Raw genomic sequence first — 17,157 nt, 5'->3', positions numbered from 1 at the left:
GGATTGTGTCTAAGAGAGTTAATTTTTTTTCTTTTTGCATATTTGCCATTATGAAAAAAATTAAAATGTCATTCTTGAGTTTATGAAACGTAGGATGTTCCTGAAATCTTAAAACAGCAAGGTATATAAGAAGGATTTAGGGCCTTGGTTTATAAAGCCTGGGCACCGGTTATAAAAATTATGGACGGTGCTTATTATTTTTCTAGCTCATATTTTAGAAAAAGTGTCTATTTATATTTTATCAGTATTTATACAGAAGTGTCTGCAATTCTAGACAGAGACTGGTGATTTATAATGAACTCCGAAACTGACCCAGTAAAGGAAGTAAACTCATCCAGAAAAACTGAGCTTGTTTACCGCACCTGCACATTTTCATTAATTAGGGTTCACCTTTCAGGTAGACAAATACAAGGTATAAGAAGGACATTGAGTTAGAATGTGATTTTCTAAAAAGCAAACTGGAGAAACAGTGCACATTTTTGTGATTATTTGGTGCTGTGTCTTCAGTGATTCCTTTAAACGCTTCTGGAATGCATTCGTTTTCCTTATCATTGAAGTTGTGTAAAAACTATTCTTAAGTACAACAGAATCTAAGTCTAATCTGAACTAGGTTGTTACAGTCACCATATTATCTGATATATTCTATTTTCATTTTTCCCAAATTGCAAAATATTAACAATCAAAAAGCTTACATCAGCAGCTAATAGAAATAATGTACCCACTTTCTTACTTCAGAAACTTCATTCAAGCCTACAATGTCAGCTGGAACAACTGTCTGCATAGCCTGTTTATGTGCTTTTTAGTGACTGAGGAATGTTTTACAAAATGAGGTTCAGTAAATAAATAAAATATCAGCATGCACACAAAGAACATAGTCTGTTAATGGCTTCTGCATTTGTGGCTCATTGGAAAATTGACTCCAGTACCTGTGTTTAAAACTTGGCATCATGCAAGTGTAAACCTGGAGAATTTCTAACAATAAAATCAAAGCACTGGGCTGAGCCACAATGTATTCTTTCTTCAATAAAATCATAGCTAACACTTTATTTCCCCCCTCTAAAATTCCCAAAGTGATTAAAGTGTTCAGAAGCATTCCCTTTATTTTTCCTATAAAGAAAGTGTCCATTCTTGTTTTGTCCAGCCCCTATTAAGTTAACCTGAAAAAGGTTGAGTCCCTTTGTTTCAATGATTTGTGATGTGATGTTGCTGCTCATATTTCACTTAATGTTTCTTAAATTGCCAATCATGGATCTTTCTTTCTATCTGCTGTCAGCTCGGTTTGGATTATCACCTCGGATGCGGGGTTCCCTGTTTTCACTCTGTGGTGAGCATTTCCCCGTTCCATTTTATAAAATCACATTTTTCTAATGAGAATGCAAATGAAAGAAAAGCTGTGTGAAGTGGCTATAGATGAGTTGCTTGTCAAAAAATGTTTTATTTTAGAGGAAAAAAAACAACCAAAACAAACAATATCTTGCTCAACAGGGTAATACACAACATGTTCTAGATGGACTCCTCTTTAGAGTTGTGGCACATGGCCAAAAATGAAGGCAGCACATCTTCATTGTTGTTGGTACTCATTCCTAGTGCTTAAACAACTCATGCAGGTTTTGACAGCTTTTTTTTTTTTTTAAATATATTTACATAAACCACTTTATTGCGGTAGCATTTTCTCAATAGAAAATATAAATGTTGGTTTATGAAAAGACTTTTTTTTTTTTTAAGACCATACACATTTTTTCTTCTTAGAAAAACACAGAAAAAGTATTGTGTTGGGGGAAATTTAAAAGTTACCTTATTATAAAATATGAATCAAAACACTATAAAAAGAGTCATTATCTCTTAGAGACTATTTAGGAAGTCAGCTGAGTGCTTTCAGTAGTATGTAGTGTTGAATATATGCAGAGAGATCATGACTGGAAGACAAAATTATCCCTACTGAAAAGTACTAGAGATCTGTACAAAAATAACCTTTAATTAGATTTAAATATGATATGTATTCACTTTTCTGACTTGGGCTTTTATTGAATCTTTATAGTGGGTTAAAAGTATAGGATGATAACTCAAATCACCTTAGGTAGGGCTTTATGACTGCCTCAGGTCTCATTGTTAATATTCTTACTGCTATTTACCTCCATCAGTAATGATCAGGCTAATGGGTCAGCAAATCTGACTGTGTACTGATCTCTCGGGATGATTTTCCTTCAGTCTTCATCTGAAGCTGACTTTCATGTGTGGCCTAAGTGATCTGAGCATCTCTGTACGTAGAATAGTTGTCAGATATATAACAAGGTAATCAGAAAATTAATTGTGTGCGAATTAAACAAAAACATACGATTTTTATAATAATGCAAGGATTATGTGCACTGCAGCATGCCTCAGAACAAGTGTGTGAAGGAAGAGAAACATGGCGACATAATGCTAATGGTTACAGGGCAGATTTTTAGCAGAGTTCATCATCTGCAGCTGGAACTAGGTTTTGGAAGAGCAGAGATTCTACCTGTGCTCGGATACTGCTTGTCAAAATGCATCCAGATTCCCAGAGGACTTCGGCATTTTGGGTGCTAAGCTTGTGTAGAAATTAATCTGTAAATGTCACAGTAGGAACAGATGGACATGAAGCACTTTAGTAAATTCTGCTTATACTTTGCTGAACAGAAGACTTTGGCATTTTTACCCTAATTATATGTACTAAGTACCTAAACATTTGACCAGAGAGCTTTTGAAAACCTTGCCTTTAAATATTTCCTGTTCAAGACGGATTAGCCAATACAGATTTCAATTTAAATTTTAATTAAGTCTTATTTGTTATGTACAGTATTAGCTTGCAACACTTCTTTTTCTTAAAAAAAAAAAAAAAAGATGTTATCTTTATAGAATTGACTTATTTGGAAACTTAACATAAGCTTTCAAGCCCACAGAAAATATGGTGATGTGTTTCTGTTTAAAATATATTTTAAAAAGTAATTCACTGCAAAATGTTTTTGCAGTACTACTTCAGAAATAATTTTGGATGTTTTAGATGAGAATCTCTTAATCCCTGACCCTAAAATCTAGATATACAAACACTTATATGAACACAGTTTCAGTGCTACTCAATATTATAGCCTTGAAGTTGCCACATGACCTGATTATCACTTTGAAAACATGTGGGTAGAATAGTGGCAGGAAAAAAAACATATCAGTGCTAATGTATGAAATAACCCTGGTCCTGCATATAAACAGACAAAGAGTTCTGTTGACTTCAACAGACATTTTTGATACGGCAGGTAGTAGGAATACTGTAATTTTATCTGTGAAAAACTGTTGGGGTAATTTCACTGATTTTAATACCTCAAAAATTTAATTTTTAAGAAGTGCCTGTCCAGTCAGTCTTGAATTTATTGAGATAATGAGTGGATTTCTTTCAGTGTGAGTACTGTTCTGTGTGCTTTATGTAGATTGCATGGCTCTAATTAAATCCACGCAAGGGCTGTGGTTTATCCTGTTATTAAACAGAAGAGTGTTAAAATTGATTTAGCAGGCTTCAGGAGCAGCTACTCTGGAGAGGTGGTGTGACCAGGAGTCACCTGCTGCTGCAGAAATGGAACATGAATCCAATCTTCTCCTTAGCAGCTCTGGTCTGATAAAAAAAATAATCTCCATGTTTCATGTATCTCAGGTGCGGAGTGAGACTTCCAGGAAATCAGGTGAAGATTTACAAAGAGGAAAGAAAGTTAAGCTAAACACAAACATAAAAAAACCCCTAAAAACTGTGTTGTGTTGGAGGTTACAGGTAAGTGGTGTGAAAGGCTGAGAGAGTCTTCTTGCACTAAGTTCAAACTCAAACCCGTCACTGTTCTGACAGCTGGTAACGCTTTAAATACATCTCACTGTGTCAGTATCTAATGCTCACTGCCCAGAGTCATGGTCTGTTGGTCCATCGCTATGGGTGGACTAAAAAATCAAGGTAAAGGAAGACAGTTATTGTGATATGTGAGAGTTCCTCTATAGGACACCAGCTGTGTTGGGAGGAAGGAGAAGGAACATACAGACACACTCTGGGTCAGGCCCTCATTGCTGAACCTGATATGAAACTATCTGGTCAGAATGGAGTAGTTTGGTAACTTGCTCCTCGTGGTTTATTTTGGTTCCTTCTGGCCTCTTCCTTGCTTAGGGATAACAGAAATAGAATGAGAAGATGTCTGAGGAGAGGATAGAAAACCTCACAGTTTCTCATCAATCTGAAGGTCTGTCAGGAAAACTCTTCCTCCCTTACTCTTCCTTACCTTTCCCTACCAGTCACCCAAAGGCCTCTATTAGAATTGTCTTTTTCTTGGCTTTTTGAATTTTTCTGTCCAAATATGCTAGATGTATTCTGTTCCTCGTGACTGACTTGGAGGGCCCATGCTTTGTGCCATGCATTGATGAACAAGGTATATGTGAATCCACAAGACTAAAACCATGAGGACAAAAATATGAGGAAATAATCCTGTTTTATCTGTAGTTCCATAGTTAGTATGCGAGACTTTAAGCTCCCAAAGGAAAAAAAAAAGCTTCATTTTTACTTATACAGAAAAAGGACATATTCTTTTTTACTTAAAATTATTATAGCTGAGTGTTGAAGAAAAACACCAAACATTTTGAGGCTCGATAATATGCGAATCAGCAACCCTGGGAGAAGTGTCTGCAAGATGATTTGAGTTTCAAGGACGTAAATGTACTTCATTGCTCTGATTTAGTCACCCTTGGTCATTCAGGATGTAAGTGGGAACTGATCTCATTTAGGAAATCATTGAGAGGAGATGAGTCTGAGGGTTTGATTCTATCTTATCTCGACACACCACAGTTAATAAAGGAAGGCAATTATTATGTTTTCTGGGATGTACCCTCATCTGAGGCATTGTTAATAAACATTAAAGGGCTAGTTCTTCAAAGATGTTTAAGCACCTAGCTCCCATTGATTCCAATAAAATGAGGCATCTAAGTGCCTTTAAAAATCTGACCTTAAGTGTCATCAGGAAAAAGTGAAACGAAAGATAAGCAGGTTCTAAAAGAATAACAAGGGACTGCAGGCGTATGATTCTGGTGTGCTCCTGGTTATTACATTTTATATGTATGGGATGTCTGCACATTATAAACCAAAGATACAAACAAATGATCCCCACCTATACTGCATAAAACATCAAATTGCTGTCACTTCTCCAGTCGTCTCTCAGACATCTTTTACAAAACATACTGTATGGATTGAGATAAAAAGCAAGAAAGCAGCAAACCAAACAATATCCCCTCTGCTCCCTTCAGCCTCCCTGGCACAGCTCCCCTCCCAGCGCCAGGTTTGCCTCTCCCTTTCCCTTCCCCAATGGACTTTGTGAGCTGGAGGGGTTTGTTCACCCGATTCTGTGTGACAAGTGAACAGTTGGCCACAGCCCTAATTGCAGATGCTTTTGTTACTCAAACATATTCTTTTGGTTAGAGGAAAATACCTTACTCTCAAGATTAGCCTTATCGAGAAGGTACAGTGTGTATGACATAGTCCCAATGTGATAAATAGATAGACAGGCAGTGGCATACAAATGTTAATGTTTGGGGTTTTTTTTCCTTTTTGAGGAAAAATCCTGCACTAGAAAATATCATGTTGGTTTGTCACTATCTTGTCAGGTTTGTTGCATTTTAATACAAAACAGAAAGCGAGAGGGAAGGAGGTTGCCTCGCTGTTTATGTTTCTTTCACGGTTAAGCCAGCTATGCTGCTTATCTACTTCTTGATAAATATTGCTCAGCTACTTCTCTTTGGGATAAAGTAAATGAAAACAAACCTTCTGCAGATAACAGTAATTCCCAAAGAAGAGATTTTCAAATGCAAAGGCGAAACTAAAATTTAAAATGATTTTCCTAGATTTCTGACCTGTATTCCCTGTCTTACTCTCAGTGCATTTGTCCTTTTAAAGGAACCAATATGTTTGTATAACTGATGTGAAACAAGCTTGACTCCAAAAAGATTTAACTTAATATCTGGCTAAGCATTCAGAGGGTAGTCCATCTGTAGAATGTACATTAAGGACCCTGGCTGGAGCGCAGCTAGTCATGTATGATATCAGGCACATAAATGTGACGTGATGCCCATATACTCTTGAGCATAATTCAAAGTGCCATGAAGCTCTATGGGTAGAGAAGCTATAAACACAGTTGTCACAAATGAGAAAGACTACAGGGTTATATTCAGAATGAAGAAGCATTAGAACCAGCCATCACATCTTAATGAAATTGCTAATTAGGATATTATGGAATTCATAGCTAAAGATAATATCTGTCCAACAGCCTTGCAGCATGCTTTTAATTAACTATTTCTTCGCCAAAATCTAAGGCAGACTCAAAAGTGGTGCAGACAGCCCTTTGTAAATATACAAACACAATCAAAATGATGTTACTTTTTTCACAGTGGATTATTTTGTTTTAAAATTTTGTTTCTTTCTAAGGAGACCAGGAGAGAATATGTGGATATCTACTCCTTATAGGAATAAGTACACATTTAATCTATGTAATCATCAGTCTTTCTTTATGTAAAAATGATTAGTAAATAGGGTTTTTAAACAACTGTTTAGATTAGGCATTGGCATCATAGATTAACTTATTTCTAAAACACTTGATTTTATCACTCTGCCTAATGATTTGTCTCATGATTTATTGGCTAATATGATGAATCATGTTAGATTTATTGTTTATCCTGTAAATAGTGCAACAAATCATTAAACAGTGATAAAACCCAGCAGTTTCACAAGAAAGTCTACCTATGTTGTCTTCATGTACAAAATGTTTGTGTTGTACAATAATTTCGTGGTTCTGTTTTCAGTTTTATAGTATCAGGTGAATAGGCATCTCTGTTTAAATTAAATAGTTTTACAAAATAATAGTGAAGTCATAATCTCATACTCCAGCTATATTTATTTTATACAGAAAAATAAAGCCTAATGTCTGATACATGGTGAATCTGTGAATTTATTCACAATAATAAATGTAATATTCTTTTTTAGAAACACCTTAAATATAATGGCAGTTTTTTGTATTTTAACATGTCAACTATGTTTTTCATACTCTGGTTTCATATTGCAGTTGACAAAAATGTTGCTTCTGTCCCAGTAATTTTAGAGATCTGAGCCCATCTCATTTAGTAGCTTAGCTGAAAGGCTAGTGTGAGATGCTGGTAAACTGAATATATGAAATTTGGCATTCGGGTAATGGGAGTGGTCCTTTCTTTTTTATCTTGAGACATAATGGCTTCTCTTGTTGCAGTCATAGCTAAGTCTGCCTGTATACATTAGGGATGAAAGGAAAGAAAATAGAAGTAATATTCTTGAAAATTCCCTGAGGTCATCAGTGGGTTAGGATAGACGCGGTCATGATGATATTATATTCTGCAGTAGTAGATTTGCAGTATTGTGAATTTAATTATTTGGACTGTAAGGGCCAACCTTTATTGCTTACTGGGCCATTTACCTTCTTTGATTTCAAGGTATTGCCACACCCTCTCGTCCCTCACCTGTTGCAAAGAAGCCTATTGTGCATTCATTAGATCCGTCATTTCATACACAGTCCCCCCAGCAATGCCTGTTAATGTAGGGCGTGTGCAGGACAGCTGGTCAGCACTTTCAGAATCCAGTACATTCTGGAAACACCAACCTTTTGTTGTGCATCCTTGGATACAAAGTGCTGAGCGGGTGAAGCATAGCTGTGCTATACTCACACAAGAGCAGCAGATTTACACAGCACATGTGGCATGTGGAATATTTGTGCACAGCCCATTAGTTCTGCATAAGCACATGGCTGTGACACAGGAGGTGGCAGAGAAAAACAGCACCTGAGAGCAGAGTGATGCTACTGGTTGTCCCCAACACTGATATTGCCCTGGATAAAAGGGTCAATGGGAATGGGACATGGGCCAAACGGTATGTCCCACCTGGGACAGCTGCATGGTGCCTGAGGCTGGAGTCGGGAACCTTTGTTACACATTTCTTTTTTTGGTACCTCACAAGAACTTAGTTTGTTTCAAAAATGACAAAATAGGACAAACAAGATTAAACAAAGCATCAAAGAGTAAACTTCTGACAAGTTTTTAACAGGTCCAGCTCTCCTTTGGCCACCATTATGTAGCGGTGTTGTTAGTCAATTCACTTGTTTTGCACAACAGGAAATTATAAGGAGTTTAGTTATTGATTACTCATAGCTTTGTCATAGGTACAGTGCAACCTGTGTGTGTTGACTTACCTCCTATGCCTAGTGCTTGTTCGGCTACTCGTTCCAGTCTTTTAAGGAGTCTGAACACAAATTGGCAGAATCTGTACAGCAAGACTCTGAAAATAATCTCCAGTGATCCAGAAAGCTTCATGGCAAGCAGAAGAAGTCCTGCTCCTTGTCACTGCGATTATGGAGATATGGGAAGCAGGTATCCGTGTACGGCATTGCCTACCGAAGTACATGTGCCTTGTTTGTTAACTAACCGAGCATGTCCCTTCAGTGCCCTGCTAATAATTCCTCCTCTCAGGATTTAGAAGGAACCTGCTGTAGTGCATAAGATGCACTGGGAAGAATAAAGCATTCTTTCTGTGTTTCTGATGTCTGTTTTACTTGTAGAAGAGCACTGAGCACAGCTGAAGAGCTTACCAGTCTTGGACAACTGTAGGATTTTTAAAATGTGTGGAAATATTACACGAATCGTTTCTGTATCACTCTGATCTAGCTGTATCTGGTTTCTTTGTAACTTATGGGTAATGAACTTTATGAAAAGGAGAAAAAGGAACAACAAATGTGAGACTGAAGGCTGGAAAGAAATAAAGCTTCTAGGGGTATCCTTAAGGGAAAACTGTCAAGGTTTGTGGGTCAAGGTCTGGAAAAAATGAAGTTAATTGAAAAGCAGGCAGAAAATGAGATGGCTATTTAGGACTGTGATTTGGGTGTTTCCAGTTATTAAATCTAGGAAGATAGGCCTAATGACAGAAGCCAGCAAAGAAAATGTGCTTTTGTGTATGTGTTTAATGCATCTGTGTGTGAGTATTGTGAATTTGTCCCATGGTGTAGTGCTCTTTCTTGGACAAATCCACCAGTTTTGCATTAGCAGAGGAAGTAAAGTTGTGGGTCTTTAAAGTCTCCAGTGTAATCCCAGGCAGTGCTAGCACTGATTTTCCTCCAGACAAGCCTTTCAGTCCTCAGTGTGTTTCCAGAGAAATAATCTTGTTTTCCTTAGAGGAATCTCTTCGTAAAGTTTCCTGGGAATTGCTCTAGATCTGGACATAGAAGTATGGAGGAGGAGGAAAACAAAATAAAATACAGGGTTAAAGGAAAAGGGATTTTAAAGGAATAAAAGTTATAATTTAACAAGGAAGGAGGAAGCAGTTTATTATACTGGATCTAACAGCTAGAGAGACCCTCCTTTATAAATGCTGACACAGACTTATCTCAAACCCAGGGTAAAGGTTATTCCACGAAAGGTTTAAAACCTACAAAATTCATGTCCTAGAGTGGGTGCATAAATCTGAGATATTTTTAATCTCACTATGTAAATAAATCTCTTCAGAAAACTAAAATTGTATTGCTTTGAGTCATTGGCCATAAACCCTTTTAATTTGATTTTGATTGATAGCTATATCCCTTCCATTAGAACTTTTGGAAAAAGTTTTAAGGTAAGTAATTACTCTCTCTGGGTGATGCAAAGTTTTTGAACTCGGAAGGATGTGTTACTCTTGTATAAAATATAACTTGCAAATATTTTTATATTATAATTACAATTTGACTCTGTCTTTCATAGCATTTGTTCATCTTTCATGCCATATTTCAAACTCTGCAATGTGACTGATTGATGCAGTAAGTGCAGTTAATTTTAATTCTGATTTTTAGGACTGGATTTATCAATCAGTACTGTTCATTGGAGTAATTTAATAACTGTCGCTAATTTCTCAGCCTTTTTTTTTTCTCTTACTTTCCTCCTTTCCTTCTTTCTTCCTTTCCTTCTTTCTCTTTTAATTAATAATTTAGAAGTGAAAGTTCTGTAACAGCTACCTGTCACTTTGAAGTTTGATGTTCATAAATAGAAGGGTGATTGCATGCTTTTTCCATTCCACATGAACACAGCCCTGGTTTGGCAACAGTGATTGTCAGCAGGCTGCCATTATCAAGTCTTTGGTCTTACCCCCATTCCATAGGCAGCCAAGATGCCAAAAAACAGAACAAGTTGCATGTTCCAGAAATAAAAGCACAGAGGGAGCATGGGTAACCAGTATTACATGCTCCATACCAGACAGATCAAATTAATTCTGTGGAGAGAACTGGATTATATAAACATATTACATACGCCAGATACCAATGTACAATGTAGGACATTATTCTCCCTCACATGAGATTCTGCTGGTGTCAATAAGAGGTTTACATAAAGATGTAAAGTGTCATCAAGGAGCAACTAATGTTTTAGTTAGCTCTGTTATTACTTCATATACAGCATTACCTGATGGGAAAAACCCATTAGCTTTAAAACCACAGTTGTGTGCTTTGTATTTCTCCTTGTTTGTTGTCCTTTCAACTTCCCTATCAGCTTTTAACATCAATCAACAAATTCATCCTTTTCCAGATGAATAATGACCCCCCACTGACTGGCATATCTGTCTGGAGAACAAGAAGCAAAGCAAAGCTGATCTTGTGGCACCTCTCTCATGTAGAGCACAGATCTCAGATATTCAGCGGAAATATCTAGAACAGGTAAATGAAAATGATACCACAATCAACCTATTTTTTCCTAGTTCTTTTACTTGTCTGTAATGCTCCCAGTTATATCCCAGCACAGGAACTCAAGATTTCTAATATCCACCTACGATGTACTGAGGCCCTTCCAGACCCCAGCCTCCCCCAGCTGCATGTTAGGCCTGTAGTTCAGAAAGATGATCCTTTTTTTCTGTACAGCCAAAATTATGGACTTGCCGTCTCAGTGAAGATAATAAGAACTGACTGGCCTAAATTGGACTCGTATTCTTAGTGCTTTTTTGGCAACGTCGTCCTTGTCCCTCAGAAACAGCCCACATTCCATTCCTGGTTACTCAACATCAGTGTCGGGATAGATGTGTCCCAAATGCAGCGGCTTCCCAAACATCTAGTGTGATGCAATGCTGAACACTGCTGATAATGTCAGCTGTCTGGAAACCATCTCTCCCCAGTAGTTCCCGTGCCTTGATCCCACAGTAGGTGGCTGGATACATCTCTGATTCCTCCGGCAGATGGAAGCTTTTGCTTGCATGCGAACCCCGCTCCTTGTGCAACTTGGCAGAGAGCATTCCTTGAAAATAAAACAAGCCTGTTTTCCTTCATCAGGCTGGAAAAATACCATTGCAACATGGAATCGCTGAGGTTCCTGCAGCACCTTTTTCTAGTAGCTTGCTAGAAGTCTTTGTTTGTACACAGTAGCCTTCTGATGGCCACCGGCATGATAGCCACAGTTATAGTTCTCCATCTTCTAAAAACCTTTCAAACATAGGCCCCTCCCTGCCTCAGAGTTTTTTGGAAGACTGCTCTCTGAAGCTTTGATGAGACTGTAAAACAACATTTTAACTCTCTGACTGGTCACAAGAGGACTTGCAATCAGGGACACAGCCTATCGAGTCCCACCATTCCTCCGTGTGAGATACAGAGGGGCACTTTTATTACAGTCACTCTTGATCTGAGCTCTTTGTTGTATTTTTTTTTCCCCTTTGTGAAAGTAGAAACAGTTATTTAATAAATATCCAAATGGGTTCTAGCTTTAAGGATGACATGCATTTAATGTGGCTTATGCTATATTATCCTTGCTTAACTTGGAGCTTTTGATTTAGCATTCTAGTTTAGCAGTGGTATTCCACAGGGGATATTGTTGGTTTCCAAATCTTTTGTCAGAGTAATTGAGCATAACATCTTTGCACGTTTGTGTTTCAAAAGATGCATTATCTTTTCTTGTCCATTTGTTCTATCAGAGCTATTAAAAACTTTTAGCTTTACAGATCCTTTGAAAGAATTTGAGTTTTAGGGCTGATAATTTATGTTTCTGCTGAATTTGCAACTCTGCATCTGATGATTAATACACTTTTCTCCATAAATAAGAAAGGATGATATCTGTGAAACAGTAACAAAACAGAAGAATTTCATTAAAATCTGTATTTTGCAAGAGACTTCCATCCTTTTAATTCTTTATAAATTAAACATCATCCATGTCTGGCTGGCTGAAGAATGAATGTCACATATAAGATATCTCCCTTAAATACTTTCTTGAAAGTAATCTATATGATTTACAACATATTGCAATTAACATTGACCTTTTGTCTGCTTCAAAAGAATGTGAGAAACAGTTTTTCTGACATCAAAGAGATTTTCTAAATTTCCAAAAATATTCCTGATGAAAGTTGTTCTGACTGGGAAAAAAATGTCACCTTCCTTTAAAAGTTATGGCACACTTGATAGATTGTCTGCCTCTTTCCTAACCTTAGTTCATGCACAAAAGTGGATTAAAAAAAACTCTAGCAAATATAATCTTTTAGAAAATGCAGACCCTCAGAAATCAAAATTAAAATCCGGTATTTGTCTTTTGAGATCAACTGGCAATTTATACAAGATCCAGAGGCTGCTATTCACTCTCCCGTTCCCTTCCAGTCACTTAATCGCCAAACTACAGCTGCAATTGAGATTTCAAGAAATTGAGTCCGCTTTTTCATTCTAAGTGGAAAAGATCAATAAAATTCAGTTTTCACAGATCTCTGTATTCAACTTTATTTTACAGATTATTTATATCAATGTATTTTGGACCTATGGATGGTTTGCCAAATATTTGCTATAGGTATAGCTCCCAATATTAATTATTCACTGTGAACACTGAATGATACTGTATTGCTTCCAGTTGCTGCCTAGATGACTGTCAAGTTTTCTAGATGATCATGTAAAATATTGTGGCAGAGGTTTATTTCTTAAAAATATCTTTTTAAAAAACAAAACAAAAATGAGTTACCTGTGAAAATGTTTGTGGAAAGCAGATGAAGGGCCTATGAATAGAATCAAATTGTTTAACACAGTAAGATGTAGAGTCCTGCGTCTCTTTATCTGCTTACCCTTTACACTTCACTACTTTGGTCCCTTGTAAGGGCTGGGAAGGTTGATCTGGCCACATTGTCCTGCCAATAAGTGACAAGTCCAAGCGGTGTCCCACTGGGCACTGGGTTGGAGCAGGCTCTCTGTAGCAGCCCTGACTTTGATGGCAAAGTGTTAACTGCTTGGTTGAGGGAGGGGAGGAGAGATCAGAGCAGGAGTTAGGCCAGCTGCCAACCACACTAAAATTACTTCTGTAACCACTCCAATATGTGTACCAGAATTTAGGGACTCCGATATATTCAGGCAGAACAGTTTTGCACAAAGGGTAGTTGAAATACGGTCTGGAACAAACTGCCGAAGTCAGCAGTAGAAGCAAATAGTGTAAATCAGTTCAAGGAGGAGTTTTTGAAGAAGGCAGGGGGAAGAGCATAAAGCTACTAGTTAGAAGTTCAAGTTTCAGATGATGAAACACAGATTGATTTGTATTTCCTGAGGTTATGAGGGCAGCTCTTCATGGACTGTATCATTCTCTTTAGGATGGTGAATGTTTGTATGTACTTTTGTGCTGAGTTTCATTCCCTTTCAGTTTGGAGTGTTACTTCCCCCCCATCCTCTGCCTTGCTTCTACAGTCCCTGTCTAAAGGGACTTACACCTTGCGGAGTGGAATGCATATAATAGAAACTCTGTTTCCTAGCATCTTGGCGAACTTCACTGAAGTCAGGGTAGTCGTTCAGTCGCAGTGATGTAATCAAGCACACTTTTCAGTTTATAGGCATGTAATTTGCATGCATTGTGTTGTGTTGTTTCCTGGGAAGAACCTCCAGACCATGATAAAATATTTATGTTTACACTAATGGTAAAGAAATCTCAACTACAAAATCAAACATGGAAGTGTTTTAGCTGTTTCAGGGTTCCACTCATCTCAGCGCTGTCACGCTGATGTGTGTTCATCACAGGAGGGGAGAGAGCAGAAATCTGGTGGGGGGAATAAGTCCTCTTGACTGCTCTTCAAATGATGAACCTGTAGTTTGTCCTTGTGGCCAATGACATGTTCTCATCAAGAAGAGAAATCCTGCCTTTTTTTTTTTTTTAATTTAATTTTAGTAAGTCGATAAATATAATAGTGCATGTAACAGTCCCTTTACCTTCTCCCACATGTGCACCCCAATTACCCTGCTCTCTTGCTGGAGTCCTGAGCTAACACTCCCCTGAACCTGCAGGAGTTCTTCTTCTAAAAGGCTTGGAGAACAGCGAAGGGCCCGATTCTGTGATGTGTTGCGCTTCATAATCTTCATGTCACGGCAAGATAAACTAAAAATTTTCCAGTTTGTTGGGTCGGGCTTTACCCTGCATTTTACCTAGTATTTTTTTTTAAATTGATGAGCATCTTAAATGATATAGATTGCTACTACTAATATTACATGAGAAAAGTGGTTTGTATTTTATTTCAATATTTAGTTTGGATGTCATAGATTAAGCTAGGTAACTTGCTTATGTAATGTTTTCAGTAGAAATTTTTCAAATGTACAAGTTTACCCTTCTTTTATTATCTTTTGGTGCAACTCTGATAGCAAAACACAAATATCTTTTGTTTATTTTGATGCAATTAAGAACCCAAAATACAGATTCTTAATGAGATTCCCTGTGCTTTTAGTTTCTTGCTTAAAGTAACATTTGTTTTCAGTGAGATTCCTATGAGTATTTTCAAGACCTTCTACTTCAGCATAACATTTAAAAATGCTCTGTTCGTTCATTACTGTACCTATTGGTGCGGTATAAAATAAAATACCTCTTAATGCTTCCCACTTTCTTCCTGTACTCACAACCCTGCTGGAAATCAGAAGTGCAGTTCCATAACAAAAGAATAACAAGAAAATTAACTGAACTTTGTAAATGACCAGAAAGATTCAGTTCTTGCTTCATAGAAATTCACCTGTGCCAGCACGATCTCTGTTCCCTGCCCCTCAGCCGTAGACGTGCTGTATTGTGTTTAAAGCCCAACAGAGCAGTAGCAACAAGACAGAGCTGGCCTTACAGAAACAGCAGCCAGATGATTGGATCCCATTTCCCACAGGTTTCTAAGTCTGCAACTGAAAATGTCTTGTAACTCTATTAGGAAAGACCTACGGTGATCAATAGAAGCAACAAGGCCACACAAGTATGTCTCAGAGCACAATGAAAATTGCACATCCCGTGGTGCTCATGGGACTTAATATTTTTCAGTGATTTTCTCACCCTATCCCTTGTCCTTGTTTATGGAACAGTTCTTCTGTCTCATGCAGCTTTATTGTGAGATGTAACTGGACTTGCTTATTATCATAGTTTACTCAAAAAATAAGTTCTGTACATTTCCTAAGGCTTTTGGTAATACAGATTTTATATATTTTTTTTAAAGTCTTTTTTAGTTTTGCGAAGTTTGGTTTATATTTTGAAGTGACATCCCCCAACTTCAAAGAGATGATGTCTGCACTGGTGAGACAAGAGGGCAGCAACGCCTTGCCCATCTCTCTTGTTTGAGACAGGAGAGCCAAGGTCAGGACTAGGTTATGGTTTCACTGGAGTTGACTGGTGGTGGACCCACAGATGCAATGTAGTGAATCAGGGCCACAAGCCAGCAGATGTCTCCCCCATATTTTCTGAGCTGGGTGGATCTAAGATGACATTGGAAATGACATTTGTACTTATCTACAAACACCTGACTGGAACAACATTTTTATGGCTTCAGTTAATCTGGTGTCCCCTTTCAGTATTATTAGAGAACTGGATCTTCGTTGTGGGTGGAAGGAGAAGCAGCAATCTGTGCTAGTTATTCATACCTTTTGTACAGCTGTTTATTTTCTGTAGAGTTAACTTTCTAGTTATTCCAGGTCTGGATCCTAATTACTGAATAGGGTAGAAATTCCAATATGAGGCCATGAGAAGGTAACTGGCACTCTTCACCCCTGAATCCTCCTGTAAAATGAATATGATACAGTCCTAATAATGAGGCAAAAATCTTCTGAGGTGTTCTGGGGCGCTGAAGAGGCTGTTTTGCTAACCAGAGATGATCACAGAAGGCATGGTGAACTGCAACAGAACAGTAATTACTGTAGGATTCCTAAGTAAGTTCATAAAATTGTATACCACTGAAAACATGTCTTCTGAGTATACTTTTTCTTCTCTGCATGGCTGGGGCAATTAGTAATGGGGATGCGAAGATCCAACTAGATTAGAAAAAAAACTGTTTTAAAATATGAATGATTACCTGGAACTTCTGTTAATTATGGACCAGAAAAATACCTGTGATGATGTTTTAGAACTGTTTTTCTTCACTTTTTAGTGATTCTACACCATCTGTGGATAACCAACAACAAAGGATTTGACTCCACAGATTCAAGCTCTGAAGTAGTCTCATGGAAATTAGTTTTGTTTAGATGGACTTTTTCTCAACAACCATCAGAATTGAGTCTTATTTTAGTGACTACTAAGACACTGCTTGTTCTATTACATAATTATTTTTAGTTATGCACCTTCTACAATATATTGTTTAGAACTTTTTTACCCACTTTCTAATGTGAGAAAAACAAAACACTTGCTTTAAGGTATACAGGGAGTCTTTTATAGACAGTGTTTTTAGCTCAGAGCACATGAAAAAAATGACTACTTGACTAGGTTAGCTTTGGGTACCCTCAGGCTGTTTGAGATTAGTTTTAGATTCATGTGCTATGGTCACTCATTGACCAAGCTGTTTCAACCCTTATACATATCCAACAAAGGATCATTTCCCTCAGGCATGGTTTTCTTTCAATCATATTTACCAAAATCACTAAACACACTTGGGGCTTGCAGTAAGAAGAGAAACTACATGTACACAATTCAAAACAATTTTCTTCTTCAAGAAGAAGAAAAAACTTGTTTAAGTCTCAGTTTGTCAAAACTTAAGTCTGGTGCACCCTAAAAGGGTCTGTATAACTTTCCCTGAAATTAAGTTACTTTTGTATTATTCCTACATATTTTTGTCAATATTCTTACTGTTTGTACAAAGATTCTTTATTCCCAAGCAAACAGAAAAATGAAATATTTCTTTTTATTTCCAAGGCTGTTTAA

General features: G+C 37.4%; 1 long non-coding RNA gene across 2 annotated transcripts in view; it reads left to right on the top strand.

Annotated features, from left to right (window-relative positions):
• Positions 1–17,157, top strand: part of LOC139829058 (uncharacterized) — a 147,126-nt gene that overhangs the window by 36,222 nt on the left and 93,747 nt on the right. For both annotated transcript variants that reach the window (XR_011741278.1, XR_011741277.1), the window contains exon 5: positions 10,597–10,724. This is a non-coding gene — a long non-coding RNA (uncharacterized lncRNA). The remainder of the gene's footprint in view (positions 1–10,596; positions 10,725–17,157) is intronic.

This window comes from Patagioenas fasciata, chromosome 13, assembly GCF_037038585.1.
Source record: "Patagioenas fasciata isolate bPatFas1 chromosome 13, bPatFas1.hap1, whole genome shotgun sequence".
Taxonomy (NCBI): domain Eukaryota; kingdom Metazoa; phylum Chordata; class Aves; order Columbiformes; family Columbidae; genus Patagioenas; species Patagioenas fasciata.
The sequence above is the reverse complement of the archived record's forward strand: the minus strand, read 5'-3'. Positions and strand labels throughout refer to the sequence as shown.